The sequence below is a fragment of the Lissotriton vulgaris genome, chromosome 8, assembly GCF_964263255.1.
Source record: "Lissotriton vulgaris chromosome 8, aLisVul1.2, whole genome shotgun sequence".
NCBI lineage: Eukaryota > Metazoa > Chordata > Amphibia > Caudata > Salamandridae > Lissotriton > Lissotriton vulgaris.
Window position 1 is genome coordinate 440,451,038 of NC_141696.1, and position 20,128 is coordinate 440,471,165.

General features: G+C 45.0%; 1 protein-coding gene across 4 annotated transcripts in view; it reads left to right on the forward strand.

The window, feature by feature from the left end:
• Positions 1 to 20,128, forward strand: part of INPP4A (inositol polyphosphate-4-phosphatase type I A) — a 1,119,411-nt gene that overhangs the window by 506,986 nt on the left and 592,297 nt on the right. For all 4 annotated transcript variants that reach the window (XM_086934219.1, XM_086934220.1, XM_086934221.1 and 1 more), the window contains exon 5: positions 13,146 to 13,201. The gene's annotated coding sequence lies outside the window, so the exon portion shown is untranslated. The remainder of the gene's footprint in view (positions 1 to 13,145; positions 13,202 to 20,128) is intronic.

The following is a 20,128-nucleotide window of genomic DNA, read 5'->3' on the forward strand; positions in this document are numbered from 1 at the left end:
GCCTAGTAGAGGACTAAAAACATCTGGCACACTTAATAGATCGAAGCAGGCATGCACCCTAAGAGTGCTGTTCTTCATCAGGACACTCCAGAATGCAACAAGTAACTTTTCGTCTGACAGTAAGCTGATCTCAGATGAATTCTAAGGCAGCACCACAACAGTCTCATGGTTACATAATTACTCCCACCTATTCTCGATCAAAAACATGTGTTTGAGGCATGTGAGCTGTGGATCACATGCTTTGCATACACCTGCCATCTAGTGTTGGGTCCGAATGTTTGCCAGTTGTTTTTGTTCGAAGAAGTCTTTCCATTCACGAGGTAGGTGACTCCTCCTTTCCGTGATAGTGCGTATGGGCATCGACTCCATTGTTAGATTGTTTTTTTTCCGCCATCGGGTTCGGACGGTTATTGTTACACTCCGCTTCAGAATCGATCCTCGGGGTCCCCCTAGGTGCGTACTTCTCTCTACCTCAACAGCATTGCTCTCAAACGTGCATCTCTCTCTGGGGTTCGAATAAAAATTCAAGACTTCAGACTGAAATATTGAAGATCTGCGGGCCGCCTTCCTGCCCAACTGCGTCCGTGGTGCCGCAGGGACAAGGGGACTTGAGAACCGAAGACACCTTCTGCATCCCCCACCGTCCTTAAAAAATCTAACGCTTCGGCACCACCTCTGCCATAAGGCCAAGGTTGGCACCGAGAAGAGGTTTCTCACACTCCGCCTTCGGGCTCAGCATCGAAACACTCTAAAAAACCTTCCAAATACAAGATCGGTTCCGAATTGAAAACTTCGACACCGATACCCTAGAAACCCTCGGAGTCGAAACCTTCAGCACCAAAAGGACTTTCCGGCTCATCTCCGAAAACTTTGGAGCCGAAATGCAAAGGCGTGCCTGCAACACAACCAGATCCAAATAAAGACACTGTACCTATTAAAGTGGATCACAAACAGAAGAAACTGTATATTCATCCAGATACAGGACACATTCGTGCTAAATCACCATCTAAGCACAAGCTTCCCGATGATGATGACCCATACAAAATTCCTTTAAAGAGGAAAAGTGTAGGCATTAGCCCTTTCCACATATTTCCATCTCCTCCCCCTCCCTCTTCAACACAGCTTAATCAATTAAATATTACACCTAGTCAGTCTCCTCCACCTCTACTTGACACAGGTGACACTGACGATGATGAGGCACAACTACCGGATCCTTGGACAGATTACACCACTGATCCTCCTCAAGATACAGACCCAGATCTTTATCCTGCCAGGCCAGCTCCCCCTGATGACAACCTGTCATACCAACTGCTTATTGCCAGGGCAGCAGAATACCATGGGGTGGAGCTACATAAAGAGTCTTTAGATTTTCTCTTTGACACTCTAGGAACACATTATTCTAATTAAACACTCCCTATGCTCAAGGGTATGTTAAGACACATGGATGATATTTTTCAATATCATCCATGTCCGTGCTAGAATTCTTACTCCTAAAGTAGACAAAAAATATAAACCTTCCCCCACAGATTCCATTTTTATTAAGAGTCATTTACAACTTGACTCTTTAGTGGTATCAAACGCCAGAAAGAGAGCTAATTCTCAAGCATCTTGGGATGCCCCTCCCCCAGATAAAGAGCCAAAGCTTATTGATGCTTCGGGCAAATGGGTAGCGGCACAAGCCGCTAATCAGTGGCGTATTGCTAAAATGCTGGACCTACTGGCAAGGTATGATAGAGCCCACTGAGACAAAATGGAATAATGACTGCTGTTTCTTCCAGAGGAACATGGGCAAAAGCTCAGGACTGAGTCCAAGAAGGGAAATGAATGTCCAGTGCCTCTATGAGATGTGCTCTAGATGCAGCTGCACATCAGCTAGAGAATATACTCAAAAGAGGGGGTTCTCTACCTTTATGACTCAGTGCATGCAGAAAGTCACAAGTTATAAAGAACAAGGCCAGTGCATAAAGTGAATTAGTAGTGAACCACAACAGGGAGGAAAAATATATCAAAAAGGGCTTTTAATCAAATTTAGTATTATAATACATTAACATGGTTCCTTGATAAATATAAATATCCAAAATACATCCCACAGCTAGATCCCTCAAACCTCAGACATACATTCTCATGTACTCGCATTCTCACACTCCTACCAATATCAGACATTCACTCGCAATATACATGACAAGAGATCCCCCAAGAAAAGGGATATAGGAGAACACATGAGGCCTGGCAGAGAGATATACATGTGCCTCATGAAAAAATAAACAAACAGATCAAGATAAATAAATCAAAAACAATCAATAATACATTGAGAAGACACATTTTCAAAAGTTATAGATGTTCTTAAAGGACATCAATAGAGGGGATTTTCTCTATTTCAATACATTCCAACAAGTGGAATCCAGCACCGATGTGTGTTTCGGTGTTAACCCCAATATGGGCATCACTTTCCTCAGGGCGACAGAATCGACAACACAAGATCAGTGGGATGTGCCTTGGCGGCAAAACAAGTGTTAGGTGGATAAAGGTGGAGTGCTGATCGCAATATAGAAAGATGGACCCTTGACTGCAGACACGCATTATGTACGTGAAGGGAAAGTGCAGACTGTAGACAAATCACACCTTGAACGACATATAAGGAGGAAGGGAAGATGACATTCTTGACCAGTGCCACCTGTTCCTTCAAGGACAATGACAGGTGGGACCAGAAATTGACAGCCACATATTCCGCCCACACACCATAACCTTGCCCACATTCAGATCTACATTCTCCCGTTTAGTATGTGCAATCTGGACAGCTAAATACTTTAAACACTACTACAGTACAACACTACCCACACTACTCCCACCCCTACACTACCCTAAACCCTAAAACACTTCTACACCACACTACCCACACTACTCCCACCCCTACACTACCCTAAACCCTAAAACACTACGACACTACAACTCTACCCACACTACTCTCAACCCTACACTACCCCTAACCCTAAAACACTACTACCCTACCCTAAATCACTACCCCCCATCCCAAGCACAATCAACCTTACCTCTTTCCTCGTGGTTCCAGTGTCGCCGTCTCTGCTCCCGGTTCCTGCTTCCTGCGTCGTCAGAGGTGCACGTCGATGTGAGGAAACAGTCTCAGTTTCCTCACAACGGCGTGGATAGCCATTACATCGCATTTGTTGTAAAAGCTTATGCGATGTAATGGTATGCGTGGTTTTCACCACGCGTTGTAACATCGCATGCGTTGTAATGCATGCGATGTAATAGCAACGCATGGTAAAAACCACGTAGTAATGGCTGTTCCCCATTATAGAGAGGGGATCTATATACATTGTAGTCATCTAAATCTTTACCAGGCTTAAGTACCTTAGTTATTGGAGCCTTTCTCATTAAGTTAGGTTATCATTCCATCTCCAGTGCTTCAGTCTATACCTCAAGTAATTTTCCAGCAACAGGTCAGGAACGCATTGATACAATTTCTGAAGAAAACCAACTGGATTATAGTGTTTTACCCCTGCTCTTTCTCTTTATTGTTGATCGAAAGTCCTCCACAGTGTGCGGTCCCAACAATGCTGCAATCCTCTTTTGGTACAAGGACAGTATGGTCACTCTACTAACTTAATCTTACACAGATCTCATGTTGACCACCTCTGCTGGGTGTAGAGCTGTTAGAGAGCTCTGTACAACTTTGTTAATGCCAGCCTGGGTATCCAGCTCCTGGCCAGATTCATCCACAGCCTTCAGGATAGCGTCCAAGGTCTATATCTCTTCAAAACCAATGCTGACACCCGTCCCACATTATCTTCTCTATGCAGTCTTTGAGGATGTGATGTAAATGAGAACATACCTAGTTTATCATACAGCTGCCCCAGAGGATGTTTTTTAGCCACCATGTCTGGCGCAGTATCGTCTGCAGGATCCATTTCACCAGTGAGGTGTACAATATCTGCTTCCAAGTCTTCGGTGTCACTCTCTAATTCAGCCTTACCCCGAACCTCTTACTCACACAGAGGCTTCACACCACAGACTTCATTGCCTCCCTTCCCATGACATGCAACTGAGTTGAGTGCCAGTTAAAATACAAAATACAGTAGTAATGTCAGCATTCAGCATTGAAACCTTATTCTGAGCATTGTTCAGACACATGGGGGAATGATAAGATAGTATATTGGCCAAATATTTAGTATCCTGACATCCATCGCTCAGATCCCAGCTCATAAAACAATAATCTACTCTGCTTTATTTACCATTACGTGAAGATAAAATAACAAAAGGAATGGACTCTTCTAATTCTTGGATGCTTTCCTCAGATCTCTCCTTGTCCAGCTTTTCAAGGAAGGTGAATAACAGTAACAAAAGTCTGTGCTCTTGGCCCAAGCCTCAGCCATACCCGATATCCCCTACCCAAACCATAAAAGAATCTAAACCTAGGGAACCTCAGGACATATCTATCACTTTGGGTGCATAGACATTTAGAACACACTATTCCCTACCACCCAGGAATCATACAACACAACATATATGCTATCTTGATGTTGGACAACCTTCAGTACTCAAAATGTTGCTTTAGGATTTTGATGCAACACATTTTATTTATTTTTACATTTTGTGTGATATGGGTAATACATTGATAAGTTGGATTTCTTCAGGTGTGTGAGGCTCTGTCTTGTTTTGAGGGTTTCAGAGAAGATCTGTTTTGTAGTGAAGGGGCTGACTATGTCGAAAAGTTGTATGAATGTTGTGCTGCTGAAAGATTTCAGGATGATTGAGAGGCAGATGATATCCTTGTAGGTGTAGTGTTTATGGTTTGTTGTTTCCGTGTTGCGTAGATGACGTTTGCTACTAAAGAGTAATAGCAGTATACAACGACAGACCTGTTTTTGAGTAAGTGCAGTACACCCTTTAATCACAGCCTGGACCTTTCAGTCTTGTTCTGTCTACAGCAGTCACACCAAAATCCTGATCGCCTTCTAGTCATCATTGTGTAGGCACATGAGAGGTGTGTTGCAGACACGTTTAAGGAGTTTTTTAGTGTGTCGAGAGAATGTGTACGTTGTCTGTGGGAGAATGGTGATGCAGAAAGTAATTGTCTTTAAAGAATCTATTCAACTATGGTAAGTACAAAAATGTTTTTGATTGTCCGTGTTGGATGGAATATGTCCCCTAAATGAAGGCTGTAATTGGAAAATGACCTATCAGTATTGAAATATTAGAGGGAGCCAGATCAGTGCCATTGTTTGCATGCAATGAAATGTTAAAGGTAGCTCAGCAGATCATTTTTTCTGGGTTGCGTGGTCTGCTGAGAGTTGATATCCTGAGGTAGTGGTTACATATGTGGTTGCCAGATGTGTTTGTTCTTATCAGTGATTTGCTCAGACATGGTGTTGCTATCTCCCGGCAGTCTACCGATGAGGTTGAAGGTCTTTGTTGTGTAATAAAGCTGGGAAAGTGGCAGGTAAAGAGTTCCATGGAAGTGATGGTTAGTAGTTCTTCACGAGTGCAGTTCATGCTGTTTTGTGCAATAGAGTCACAATCCATCTTTGTATTTTCAAATGACATGTTTAACATAGTAGCTTGTCAGGACAAGATCCTCCAAAATGTCTGTGGGTATAATGTGGAGACATATTTTGGTGAGGGATAGTGTGTTGAATCTGGGTCAGGATATTGCCTATTATGTCATCTGGGTGAAGGGCTGTGACGTGTATGCCTATCATAAAGAGGTCTATTGCTTTTTCAGTGGGTGGCTTATGTGTGGTTATCAGTGGGATGTGGATAAATTTACTGATTTCTAAGGGTGGCACGTATGCAAGAAATGTTTGTGGGATTGAGTGTGGAGAGGTAGGGCAGTGTGTTTTGCTATGGCACATGGAGGTCACTTACCTGAAGTGCCAGATGCAGAAAGTCCATCCTTTGACTCCCTCCAGGCCCTAAAAGGACCATTCAGTCATCACACTTGTCTTCATTCAACCTTTGTTTCCGATGTCGGGGTGCAGAAGCCTCTGAGGAAGGTTGCAAGGGGTGGTTTACATGCCAATGGGAACCCAATGGTTATTCATTACTTGCACTTACAGCATGGTTTTCTTTGAGATAGGAGCTTCTCTTTTGTACTCTAGCAGTTGTTACTTGGTTTGGGCTTTACGCAGTGCTTAATTTGTAAAAAATGAAGTGCAGGTGGTCAAATCTTTGTTGGAGGCCACAACTACTTTTCTCTGGCTCCACCCACTTCGTCCATTGGCTTCACCCACTTTCTCTATTAGCTCCACCGGGTGGGAGAGGCAGATGACCAGTCTAGTGACTGACTACTTTTTCCACTCCAGTCGGGACAGCCTTTGGCATCCCAAAGGTTGCAGGCCAACCTCTACCATTTTTAAAAAAATATTTTCGTACAGATACTGGTTGGAGTTTTGAGGAAGTGCAAACTGGGGTTGCAGACCTAATAAGCTCCAATCTGAAACCTGGCACTGTAACAGAACCGCAACGCTCTCTTACTCCTTTTCTGGTTGCACACTGAAGTTTTGAAACAAGATTCGTAGTGATATCTGTCAAAGCTTATCCCTCACATCCTTCAAAACCCAGTGGAAGAAGCATCTACGCCTGGAAAAAGTTGCTACATCCTAAATCCATGCTGTTATATAAATGGCTCTTTGATGATGGGCAATAGTGTTGTGGATGCCTATGTTTTCACCCCTGCTTTTCCAGAGCTATGGCTGTTCTCATTTGGAAATCGCATGCAATCTTCCTTGCTTTATCCCCCCTTTGCCTTTCTTAGGCTCTCCTTAACTTCTGTCCGTCTTTACACCTGCATACTCATCCCTACGACACCTTGTCCACCAATACACATTGCTATCTCCATACTGGCACCCTTTCTTCGTATATGCAAGTTGTTGCCTGATCACATATGGAAATGTTACTATTGCAACTGTGCAAGTATCGCGCCATCTCTGCAAAGTAAGCTGCCATCCTTCCAGATTCTTTCTGCATTTTAGGAAAACTGGTATAGAATGCACATTAAAAAGTAGAGAGCTCCAATGCAGACGGGAAAGGGGATGGCACTACTTTCACTGTTCACTGCATGATGGATATCTAGGGTGTGATGTGCAAAGCAGGCTGGCCCTAAACATGTGGTGCTAGCCGGTGAAACCTATGCTTGTAGGCTCCCTTTCCAAAAGCCATCATACTATGCCCTGCAATTCTGCACAGCTGACTTCCTCAGAAGTGATACGCCCTGGCGTTTGGGTGGATGAAGAGCTATCGTAGAACAGGCAAATAATATAAGATGTACAAACATGGAACTTCTACTTCTCTTTACACTAACTTTCCATTACAGTGCATAAGAAGTTGTCGCTTTCATGCAGACCTACATTTAAACATGATGATTCAAGGAAACAATGCATTGTTTTTGTAAGTATTTACTAGTTATTTTTAGCATCTGTGATTATACAAGTTTGCTACTCAAGGCCTTAGCGCTTTAAGTACTATTCATACCATCAACAGGCTGTGTGTGTGCACTCTGCACTCAGATGTTGACAACAAATAAACACAACAACAATAATATATAACAAGAACAATGAGCCCTGAACCCTCGGGAATCAATTTGAAAAGTAATATATATTGCATCACTATCCGTTGGGCAACGCCACACCACACCCGAGAAAAAAAGTACAGTACTGCGGCGCCAGCGAATATACCTCTACGGCCCGGCTGGTGGGCCTTTAGTGAATCTGAATTTCAGCATTTGCATGATTGCATCGGCATCCTTTTTTCATTGCTAATAATCAGCCTTATGGAGCTGCCTCCCCCACGCCTCTCACAACAACCAACCGAACCGGACCCTCACAAGTCTGACTGCCAAAAATAAAAATACTGCGTTGGTTTTTGCACGGTATTCAGTACTGGCGGTATTGGAATGGCAAGAAGTGATAGGATGACATATGACTAGATGGTGTGTGCAGCAAAAGTGTAAAACCCCCGTGCTGGACTGCACTCCAGTGGAGTTTTTCTCTGCATATAATTTATAGCACTCACTGAACTCTCGTCTCGCGCCCCAAAACTTCACATGTATGGTAATTAGCCAGAGGGTGTCCGTGTGTGCAGTACTGCGTGTGTCTCCTACAAGTGTGGCAGCCAGCCAGATAGGATAGTGCAGGGTTTTTTAGGCATGCACAGTTGCACTGACATGGTGCCGCAATCCTGGTCTAATCTAAATGAGAGCCCATAGGCGCAGCAGATATACGGTCAAAATAAAATGCGCATTTAAGCACCCGGTGCTCCGTGGCTGGCTAGCTGGCACCGCGGGAGTCAGCGAGGCGAGCCGTGTCGGTAGGCAGTAGCACCCGATTGCGGGCGCCTGAGGCTGAGCCAGGCTTGTGCGGCGGCTGGCTGCTGACCTGGCGTGCAACAGTGGACTGTGGAGGGCTTAAATATGGAACAGAACTGGCGGGAGGTAGAGTGTTACGGGGACAGAACGCACACCTGAAGCAGCTTAGATTGGCACTGCTGCAGTACCTGTACTACCTCAGCCCCTGGAACAACAATGACGTCTTACAGTCAGGACAGGAGTCACACATATTACCAGGAACTCTCCAGGTAGGTTGGCGTGCAAATCAGGGGTCAGAATCGAGCCAAGCAAGACGCAATGTCATCATCATCACGATATGATATCAGAATGGGGTGGGCCAATTGAAAGCGGCACGCGGACAGTCACTGGGGTCAGGGGGCTCACATTTCATACATTCACATAATAATTGCACTAAAAGGAACTCTCTGTGCAGTGGGCAGTACACTTTTAGAAGAACTGTCATTTCAGGAAAAAAGGCAATGTCATCTGCAGGTTACATCAGAAGCATTTGTTTGTACAGTCTTTTCTATAATTTCCTACGCAACTTTAGGTGTTTTTATCTGGATGGTGGTTAAATTGTTAACACGGCCTAATAAACAATGGTAAGTAAAAACTACCGTTTTGAAAACACTTACTGCGTTATTGCAATGCAATCACAGCACGCCAAGTCGAGCAGTGACACTGAATGCCAAAATACTTTATCGGAACAATTTCAATTTAATGATTATCATTGAGATAGTCACTCAGTATGTTAGCCTGGCCATCCTGAAAACCGAATGGAGTAACAATAAGCTGGCTGGCTCGATGGATTCAGGCCCAATTACAACAACTGACCTTTAGCAATTTACAGTACTTTGGCACGCACAACTCAAATACCAGGCAGGCCGACGATAGATTCATTTCTGCCTGTAAAAATACCTAGAAATCCATTGGTTCCATTCTGGCACCGTCGCAGACTCGCACCTCCTCCCACCTCCCCTCCCCTCCTCCCCCCCGTCCCCCGGAATGAAAGAAAAACGGAAGGAACAAAGTGTGGGAGCTGATCGGGTCATCACCTAAGCTTAACTTAAAAATGTAAGTCATTAGTGGTGCTGCTCTGCTTAACTAACTTAATTTATTGTTGTATTATTATCTTCAACTGGTTCTTACCGTTAATCGTGGTGAGGCCGATCGGCAGGCAGGCAGTGGCACACACTGCTAGAGGCTAGCTTAGCTGTACTTTGCTGCGTGCTGCCTGCTTGCTACTAGCAGCAGGCCGCAGTCTGCAGTGCCACCAGGGCCCAGGCCCAGCCCAGCAGTAACTGGAGACACCCGGGCCGACCAGCTGCAGCAGGCCCGGCCACCAGACCGTCACGGACCGGCACTGCACAGCACAGCACAGGGCAGCAAGCCCAGGGTCAGCTCCGCTGGCTCTGCCTGCCTCTGCCCTTCGGTGTCGTCGTCGTTGGTCGCGCTGAGGCCATCGCGCCTAATTTGTGCTCTCTTGGCGTGGGTGGGGACTGGAGCTGCCGCCTGCCGCCTGTAACTAACTGCGCAGCGCGGTGGTTATGCTGGGGCGTGGCTTGCCTGCGGGAGCCTGCCTAAGCCAAAATGAAAAAAATCTGCGCGCGCTACCGCGCTCACACACAGCCCCTACCCCCATCAGAACCTCTCCAGCCCGGCCCCACCTGGCAACTTCCGTTCCGAGGCCCCCTGGCCCACCTTGTGTCAAATAGAAACTATCAACAACTCTGCAGCCGGCCGGCCGCCAGCCAGGCGCCAATGCCATAATGATGAAAAAATGATGAAACGAAAGTTAACTACTTCAATTTTTTATTTCAGACACACAGACAGTCACTGACTGCAAATGTTATTTATTAAATATTCGTTGCCCTTGAGTTGCTTTGGAGTTGGCCTGGGGGCCGGGGTTGGGCAGGGGCAGCTGAGGGTGCCTGCGCCTGGGTGCATTTCACGCCAGAGAGAGAGAGTCTGTGTCCGAGTTGCAGCTGCGGCTGACCACCAAGTGCAACCACTACGGTTACCCCTGCCCGGTCCCAAACGCCTTGACGTGACGTCACGGTAACACTGACAGTCAGTGAGTAACATGATTGATGAGACTGTGACTCTCGGAGTCGATGGCCGGCGGGATATGAAACACGCTGCAGCGGGACGGGACTCGGGAGCCATGAGCCAGCCAGGCAGTGAGTGGCTGCACGTACGAAGAATGTAGTACAATAAATAAAGTTTTATTTATTTTTACAGTCAGCAGTCAAGATGAAGATTCATAGACCCGGCCCTGATATTTAAGTGCCGGTGCTGAGCACCGGATAGCACCGGCACAAATTAAGCACTGGCTTTACGGAATTGCATTTAAAGGTTGTTAGATATTTTATGTTTTCCACACTCATGCTGATGTTGTGTCAAAATGCAATTTTGCACTTTAGAATGCCATCATACATGTCAAGGATTTCTGATGCACACATATACACCTTTTTTCTCTCTGCCTAGTTAATACTTCAAAAATGTATATTGCTGCTCTCCACCACTGAATCTGTTTACTTGTTTTTCATATGATCTTATTAACGTCACCACATCTAAAACAAAGGACATTTTGTTTCAGTTCAGACCTCATGATGTATTTAACAACAATTTAGAACAAATCTTTAAATGCCACAATCAATAACAAATAACCATAGTCTCAGACGGGGCTCCTTTAAAACTGGCTTACCCATTTTACCCTAAGAATCCTTTCCTCAACTGAGACATTGCTTTTTTTCTTCTTATATTGAAATAGCACAAACTTCCTTACAGGGAAAAAACTTAATATAATAGTTTTCTATAAACAGACATGTCGGATACACATTAGTATATATGATAGTTGGATGTACATAGTCCAGTTCTTGCATATCAACCTCCCTATTAAGCCAACTTGTGTGATACTCTGAAGGCCATGAAACTTTCTACCATGGCTGTGGACGTTAACACTGACATCATGCCTGGCATCTCTGCTCATTATGATACCCTCCTGCTCTCCCCCATCTCGTCATTGGCACCCACACACTCATCGGGACATGATCTGGGCAGCATAATCCCCACAAATCAAGGCAGTCAGGACCTGATGGAAGAAAGCTACCAAGTGACTCACACAGAAATCCTGTTAAGGGCCAAAGTCACAGTCCTCATGGAAGTCCCCAAAACCCCTTAGCATAGCTATGCTCTTGTCCCCCATACCCCAGACTTACTGACTCATTGCAGAAGGACTTGACTCATAGGCTTGATTCACATCCCTATCAAATTGGATTGGTCAGACTATTACTTCATTCCTTTCAAAATCCTGACCTTCATGCACCCTTCACATGCTGCTTGAAGACAGAAAGGGTACTGGAAGATCTCCAGACCTCAAACACATTGACAGCAAGCATTGACAAAGTCAACAGGTCTGTCTCTAGTATGCTTTCAAGGCAAAGACAATCAGGCACGAATGCCATCAGATGGTTAATGTGTCCTGTGCAAACAGTCTCTGTCTGTGGCGCCTGTTCCTGTTATAAAGCAGGAGATAGTAAGCACACAAGATTGTTGTTTAAGAACATATCAAACCCTCTTTGTAGAATCCTTTATGGACTGTTTTGCATTGAGACTTGAGCTTTAGGGGTTTGACAGCTAGGGCAAATAAATAGCAATTAACACACAGGGTACTCTTGCTTTGATTAATTGAGCGAATCCATAAATGTAAGACCTGTACTAGTAGGGATGGATAAACAGTTGTATCTGGCTAATCAGAGCTAGTCTTAAATAGGCTCAATGTATTCAATATTTATTTAATTCGTCCTCTATGTAATGAGACTTAATTTCTTCCATGAATGGACATTGTACACACTCAGGCCACCCAAACACTTGGCAAAGAGGATGAGATCGCGATCCTGTTGGGAATGCTCACTGCCAGTAAGCCAATCTAGCGTATTAAACTGATAATGTGAAAGAACCCTGCAACTACCAAATACATTGAGATTAATTTAGCGTTCAATAGGTCTTTTTTTTACAAGGAATGTGTTTGTGACCTGTCTGTAGCTGATACTACATACTCTGACTAGGACACGGGGAAGCAATGTAATAGGAGCAGCAGCCTTTATCGCATTCAGAGGATTTTGAGGAAACAGATCCTAAACTGGCAATACCACAAGTCTCCATGGTGTAGCCACGCCACATCCAAAGTGCCCTAGCACAATCCATGTTAGGAAGCCATTATCGAAGTATTTAAGCCTCCACGCTTCGAAAAATTGCTTGGTGTTAGTAAGGCATGTAAATGTCAATCAAATAAGTTGTGGTGATAAATATGTAACCTGTACGTAACTAAACTTTTTGCTAAAATCAACAGCAATACCTAATATATAATAGCTTTACCAGTTGTAAGTTATTTTGAAAAGTACGCTGCATTCATTGTATACCTCCAGAATTAGCACAGTGTATGCATTTAAAACAAAACAGGCTAATGGTTAATAAATTAAAACAACCTATGGTTGCTGCATGCCTTCTGGCAATGCATCACTGTATATCTAACACTAGCTATACTGAATAGGCAAGGTGTAAATCACTATTGTATGTGCTGTGCCGAACAACACACAAAAGTTTCAGATGTTTGCCTAGCATCAGTCATGGGAATTTTGAAACCAAGGTTGGCAGAGCAGCTAAACAGTACATGGGCATGTAACTGGACTTTACTTTCTATTAATATTAACTTATGTGTGTTTGTTGTAAAAATACTCATAATTCCAACTTTAGTAGTTTTCTAAAAGGTAATATTATTCACATTTTTATCTTCTAGATTGGAAGCGAGCTACCTTCGTTCAACTGGTCCCAGGGAGATGCAGAGGGACTCAGGTACTGCAATGGCAATGTTGTACAGTTAAGGAATATGTTGAGGCCTTTTAGTAGTAGTAGAAAGTATATCCTTCAAAGCCATAGAAAAACAAATACGGTATATTCAGCATACTATGAATTGTAAAACTCCTTTTTGGATGCATGTCAAATTAGAAAGCTCCTTTTAGCTGTAATGTTGGTCCTGATTAGATCTGGTTAGTGGCAGCTTGAGCTATCTCCAGAGCTCACGCATAGCAAAATAAGAGATTTCCGATCACACTCGGCAACTCTGGGCATTAGCTTGCCTCATCTTCACTAACGGCCCCACCAGACCGCCGGGGATGCCTGGTCTCACCCTGGAGATACCCATTAAGGGACCATCTCTCAGGGAAGCCAGGAAGGGTTTCGCAGCGGTCGAAGCGCCTTGGGACCCTACGGGTAAGTAGTGCGCTATATAAATGCCTATACATACATACATACATACATACAATCTCAAGAGGGGCTTGTTGTTTTGATCTGGTCAATGACAGTTATTTCTTTGGGATTTTGCATTGATGCTGCAGAGAATGAAAGGAGTCAGTCTCCACCATTGCTGCCCTCATTCTCAAACGTTGCAACGGCTAACGCATGCAAACACAGGCATGCACAAATTCATGATGGCTATTTACGTCATGTCTCTATGCAACCTATGTCCTTATGAAGGATCCTATGTCCATGCCCTGTGTTTTGATCCTCGAGTTTTCAGTGTTGCTACAGTAAGCTTGGCTAATAAAAACAACAGGATACAGCCATAGAAGGAACATAAAGAGCCATATTACACAGAGACACAGCATGACCGAGCATATCAAGACCAGACAAATAGGTTTTATCAGTGCTTGTTAACGTTTTGTGATAGTGAATAAGAAGCTTATTTGATAAGACATGTGCAAAGTTTGTTGTTGTGTAAGTAGCTAATTTAAAGCATTTCACTGGGAAATCTTGCGGCTGATTAGTTTTTAGGCACCTCTAAGGATAGGCCTGCTTTTCTTGCTTCATGTTTTTCTTTTTTTAAATCATAGTGTGGCTCTTCATAATAAATCATAATATATTAAATAATTATATTTTAGCACGTTTAGCCATTAAATTGTGCTAATATCGTTTATTGGAAACTTCAAACAAATAGTTGCTCCGAACCCCATTAAAATAATCCTACACGTTTACGGAATTAGTCCGAAAAATGTTTTAAAAAGATTACTGAATATGGACATGAAAATAATGAGTACCAACTAAAACAAATCAGTTGAGAAACATTAAAAAAAAATCAGAGTTTGTACTTTTAATAACTGCGAAGTCAACTAGAGTGAATGGCGTAAAGAATTTTAGGTCGAAGCCCACCAGAAGGCGCTTCTGTCTGGATTGCTTACGATTCTTTAAAAAAATATATTTTCATTGAGGTTTGTAGGAAGATAACAGAACCCCTCCCCCAACAAAATGGATTGCTTACGATTCTTGTGGGCATTCTGCAAGCTTCCCTGGGAATGCATTTCGCCCATTGCTTACTAGTGACTTTATGGTTTTTAACTCACATTTAATTGCTTTCTGTTTGATAGATTTATGTGTTTTAGGCTGTCCAGCTCAAGTTCGTCCCTCCTATGAGCATATCCTGTTTACTGTATCCTTCTGAGAGCTCGCTTTCTATAAACAGGCCTTTAAATCTTGTTTTAATCATATCAGATTTGCTGTGCATTCAGAGACAGAGGTCAAATGTAGGGCTCTGTATTCCAAGGGAGCTTGGTGTTGTGTTTACTTTTCTTTCACTGACTTCAAAGTGAGAGATTTTATGTGACAATCCTTCCTGCTGAGTACCCGGAGCCCGGGAATCAAGGCTGCATGGAAGGAGGGGGGTCGCGGAGCCCGGGTGAGTGCGTGTGGACACTGTGTGTGGCGGCAGCAGTAGCAGGCAGAATCTGATGCCCGTAGACTTTACAGCAAAACGCGATTAGCCTGCACATTGCCTGCCGCTCACCACTATCACCGCCGTCCCCTCCCCCTTCCTCCCATCCACCGACTCAGCCAGCTAGCTTGCTGCACCTCACCTGCTCTACCTAACGCAAATGTATTTATTTATTTATTTTTAAGCAAAATTTGCTGCTAATCTCTTGAAGTCCAGCCCCCAGCACTGCCTGCTAAATCTGTCAGTTAAAATACCCTTGCACCATTGGTCTTGGAGAGGCAAAAAGCTGGGAAAACCGTGTGCTGTGGGGCTGCCGTTATCGGCTACGGTCAGAGGCTGCATTTCCACCGTATTGCGACCGCCACCTCCACCGCCAACAGCAAGCAGGCGCGGGGGGCAACGGCAATCTAAAGCCACGAAACCTTAAGTTTAAAAGCAGGAGTAGCAGACAGCAGTAGCGAGCCGATTTATAGTCGCCATTCTCCACTTTTCACTTTCACGAGCAATGAGCAGCGGGCGGTCAGGCGAGAAGAAGGCGAGCAGGCCATCTCGCCCCGACGAGTTTCAACCGCGACCGGCACCAGGCACCCGGTTTCCCGCACTTTGCATTTTTATCTGGCAGCCGGTAAAAAAGCATCCAGGTCCCGGCTTCCGGCAAGTAGGAAGACACCGGGGGCTAGTGGAAGCCGGCAGGGGGGGCGCAGCATCTCTGCAAAGCCGACGCAGATGGAGACTGAGACGGAGCCAGAGTGAGCTCGGGTAGTTGCTCTAACCGGGATTAGCTAGCAGCAGACTGCGAATTGCCACCCTCACCGCCATAACCACACAAAGCCTCAGTGTTGGAGAACACGGCGGAAAACCTGGTAAGCAGCTATTTTACACCTGGGAGAGCATTGGGAGCATTGGGAGTATCAGGGAGTTGTCCCCGAGAGAGGATCCATAGACATTGTTTGCTGGTGCCGAGCAGATGGATATTGTGGCTCTGGGCTCTGGGTTCTAGGCGTAGTTTGGCATACGGGGCACACGAGGCAGCACAGACGCGCCCAGCCTAGAACGTGCTCCCTTGCACCCCTGCCCCTTACAGTCTGTCTACCCTCTACAAAACACTTAATAAGCAATTAAAAGGGTGCACCCCAGTTTGCACTACCCCAGGCCCGTCTTGGAGTGACTGTCTAGGGCTTTTCAACTCAGCTAACACCAAGTAAACACAACTACAATCCAGCAACCACAGCCAAGCAAACACAATTAAACGCTGCCGGCAATATAGAGAGTGTTGGGAAGACGTTTCCTCTCGTCCAAGTCTATACCTTTACTGGCTTGAACAGTCCCTCGAACAGCCCCTCCAACATTAAGAGGATGAGATCAGGGAAAACAAGAAAACCCCCGTCCATAACAAAACGGAAGAAACTTAAAAATTCGGAAATCACTGCGGAGCACCCATCTGCTGACCCTGTGAGCCCACGATCGCCAAGGTCACATTGAAGTCCCCCAAATCTCCACAAAACAGATGGCAATATTCTAATAATACGGGCACGGCCCCCTCATGTGCTCCATCCTCGAAAGGCTTAAGATCCCTCACCCTTTTGGATTACTTTAAAAAAGCTCCGGGTGGGGCTAAGTCGACCCTTCCTCTTCATCCTTTAGAGGTAAACAAGCCCTACGAGATCGAGCGAACTGCAGACCCAAACACGCACTCGTCCCAAATGCAGTCATCATCAATCAACAAGCCTGCTCCTATCATGGACCTGTTCATCTTTGGCTCTCCACTCGTCGACCAGAACATCGTCCCGGAGGACCTGTCTCGGAGAGCCTCTCAAAGTCCATCACCGAGTCTCCAATTAGTTCCAAGTCACCCTCCCCTCCAATATGACTGTCCCAAACAAGAGGCTTGCCTTAGTCAACCACCATTTCTGACTCACATGGGGAGAGACTTTCAATATTTACTACTAAGTCACCAACCTGCTCTAAGGCAGCTTCCGCCCCAATTTGAGCCCCCCAAGCAAGAGGCTTGCCCCAGTCAACTACTCCCTTTGACTTTAACCCTCAATCAAAGCTCCCAAGCACGGCAACCTCAGCAATCAGAGAAGCTCCCAGCCTCTTTCCCCCAAACACATGGAGTGCCTAGGGAGGGCCCCCAAGCGCCCCATTCTCACCTAATCTTTCCACAAATACACGCACAAAAGGTTTCTGTATCTAATTTCGATTTACTTAGTTCCTCCATTTCCCATGCCCCAAGTCCTTCAGAGGGAAGTGTACACTCGACAAACCTTCAACAACATTTTTGTGCATCACCAGCGGAAATAATAGCCTCCCCAAAAGCATCCCAAAAAATTTACTCCAATGACCAACTGTTAGCGGACCTGTCTTTCTTTTTCAAAAATCCACAGAACTCGCCTAATTTAACATTAAAAAGAGAGTCACAGCCGTATGCCCTTATAAAATCGAGTATTTGGCCCCAATTATTACTTACTTTTCAATCAACAGTCACCGCTTTAAAATATCATTCGGACAAACTGGACATTCAGGTTGACCTGCTGAACACCCTAGCACTGTTCACAGCAGGGATTGACAATAAATTGGACAAACTAAACAATCTAATTACAGGAGCGCAATCATCTTCCAAATTAGTGCAATCGGTTTGCTGTTGCTCGCCCATCATCGACTCGCTATCCTCGTTTCCGGCATTTTTCTCTACTGTCATAAACGAGGTTACGCAATTGAAGGGAGGCAACCGATCTGAATGTTCACACCACCCAAATCAAAAGTTTTCAACCGTGATCCCTGAATCACTCGACACTATGCATGGCTCAGTGGCCGCGCCACAGCCAAGCGGGGCGTTGGAATCCTTGGTAACTGAGACTGTCAACCGAGAAGTCCCCCATTGCTCCAAGGGCGCCTTCACCCCAGCAGTGCTGTCTGCGCCCTCGGCCACAAACACTGTCCCAGCATATGGGCATTCGCACTCTACCAACGACAATAGGGCAATGGTGCCTGCCAGCCCAGCCACCACTGTCATTCCCACTTTAGATATTCTTTCTGTTCCTGTCCCTCACATTAGCAAGAGGGAGCGCAAACGCCAGCGCAAACAGAGAAACAAATTAAGATTAAAACCAACAATTGATCCCCTCAAATTATTCCCGATATTTGTAAATACTAGTAATAAAAAAGTCTAAGCGCCCCTCAACCAACACCTAAGGCAGTCACTCCCGGTCAAAGCACACTTAAGGACGACTTAACCCCGAGTGTCTGTCCACAGACTCTGGGGTGTAGACAGGACTGTATCAGGACATCTGCAGAAGCAGCAGTAATCAAGTATCACCCCTTAACTGAACCATTAAGGGTCAATCCTAGTGACCCAACTCAACCAATGACTACAGTCATGATAACACAACCTCAACCTGCCCCCATTTCTAGGCCATCTTGGCAGGCTAATCCAACCATAGGACCCAGTTTTGTAAAAGTAATTCACAACAACAATCTAATCCAGGCTAACCCAATTATTGGACCTAGCCTTGTGAATGAAAGCCATAACAATAAACTAATTTCACCTTCAAATACTCAGACATCGAGCAGAGGCCCACTAATTCCTCTTCAGCCTCGACTGGGCCCAGATGTACGCGGTCTAACCGAAAGAATTCCCCATCCTAATACAAGCCCAAGCAGTTAGGGTGTTAAATGCAATATACAGGGTGCCAAAATACTCCTTGCCCCGGAATACATCTCAAGGGGTCGGCATGATACCCTCAATAGGTCAAATATAATAAAACTAGCGAACAGAGTACCGGGCTTTGAGGCCCTTTCATCAGAGTCTATTGAATTCCTCCCACCAAAAGGCACACAACCCTCTGAGGTAACTCTGGTGTCACTTAAATCAGCAACCTGGGAGCGAGCATTTATTGAACACAGGGCTATCTTTCGGGAATGGGGCATTAACATTTATTTGTACAACCCCCCCAGGTTATCCTTCACTGCTATTAAATCATCAGGACACCCTGCAAAAAGTCGTAATTACTGAATCAGGAGCCAAAATTAGGCCGTACTCAATTTTAAAAAACGCCTTGGGTATAACAGAGGCGAACCCAATTCCCTTGAACACAAACTCTAATTCGGACAAAATGCAAGATTGGGGGTGGCTCACAGCAGTCCTGCCTTGCAATAAAATGGCTTGACCCCTAGAACTTCTTCCTTTAAACTCAAACTGTAAGGCCTCGGTCCAACCGATACTTCAACCACTTCCATCCGCAAAATCCCCAATCCCGGACCGTGATTCTTCATTTACTTTGTGCTCATGGAACATTTGTGGTCTCCAAAACAAAAACACCAATTTGGAAACACACACATTCATATTTGGGCACACTGCAATAGCACTCAAAGAGACATGGGCCAACCAAAACACCCCAGTGCCGGCTTCATTGAATTCTGGAAACTAGCAATTAGAGACAGTCACTACGGCCACCCTAAAGGGGGCCTGTCGATCTATGTGTCTAACAATCTAAAAAGCCAGATTGTGCCGCTAATCTTCGACGAAGACTGGTTACTGGGAGTCAAAATCAACTCGTGGAGTAAACAACGTCCACTCCTATTGCTTAACATTTATATCAACCCCAGTACCCACACAAAAAAGACCCATCTAACCTGCCTAATGAAAATCGTGCGAGGCCTGGCCGTGGAACAACCCCACGCAGACTGCATAATCACAGGGGACCATAACACCAACCTTTTCCAGGGTAACATGGAAGATTGTGAAGGGCTAATCCCTTTTGCACTTGCAGATGTAGAAGCACAGTCCAAACCAAGTCCACTGTGGTCTGGGAGAACTCTGCGTGTTGCAACTACACAGTGCAGGATTTCTGGTAATGAATGGAAGATCTACGAACGACACACCACCAAATTGGTATTGGACGAATGGCCGCAAGCATTCCTATTTAGACTACACCATCTGCAATTCGGCTCTGCTGAAACATCTGGGCAACTTTAGTATTCACCCGCGAACCGAAAGCGACCATCGTACTCAG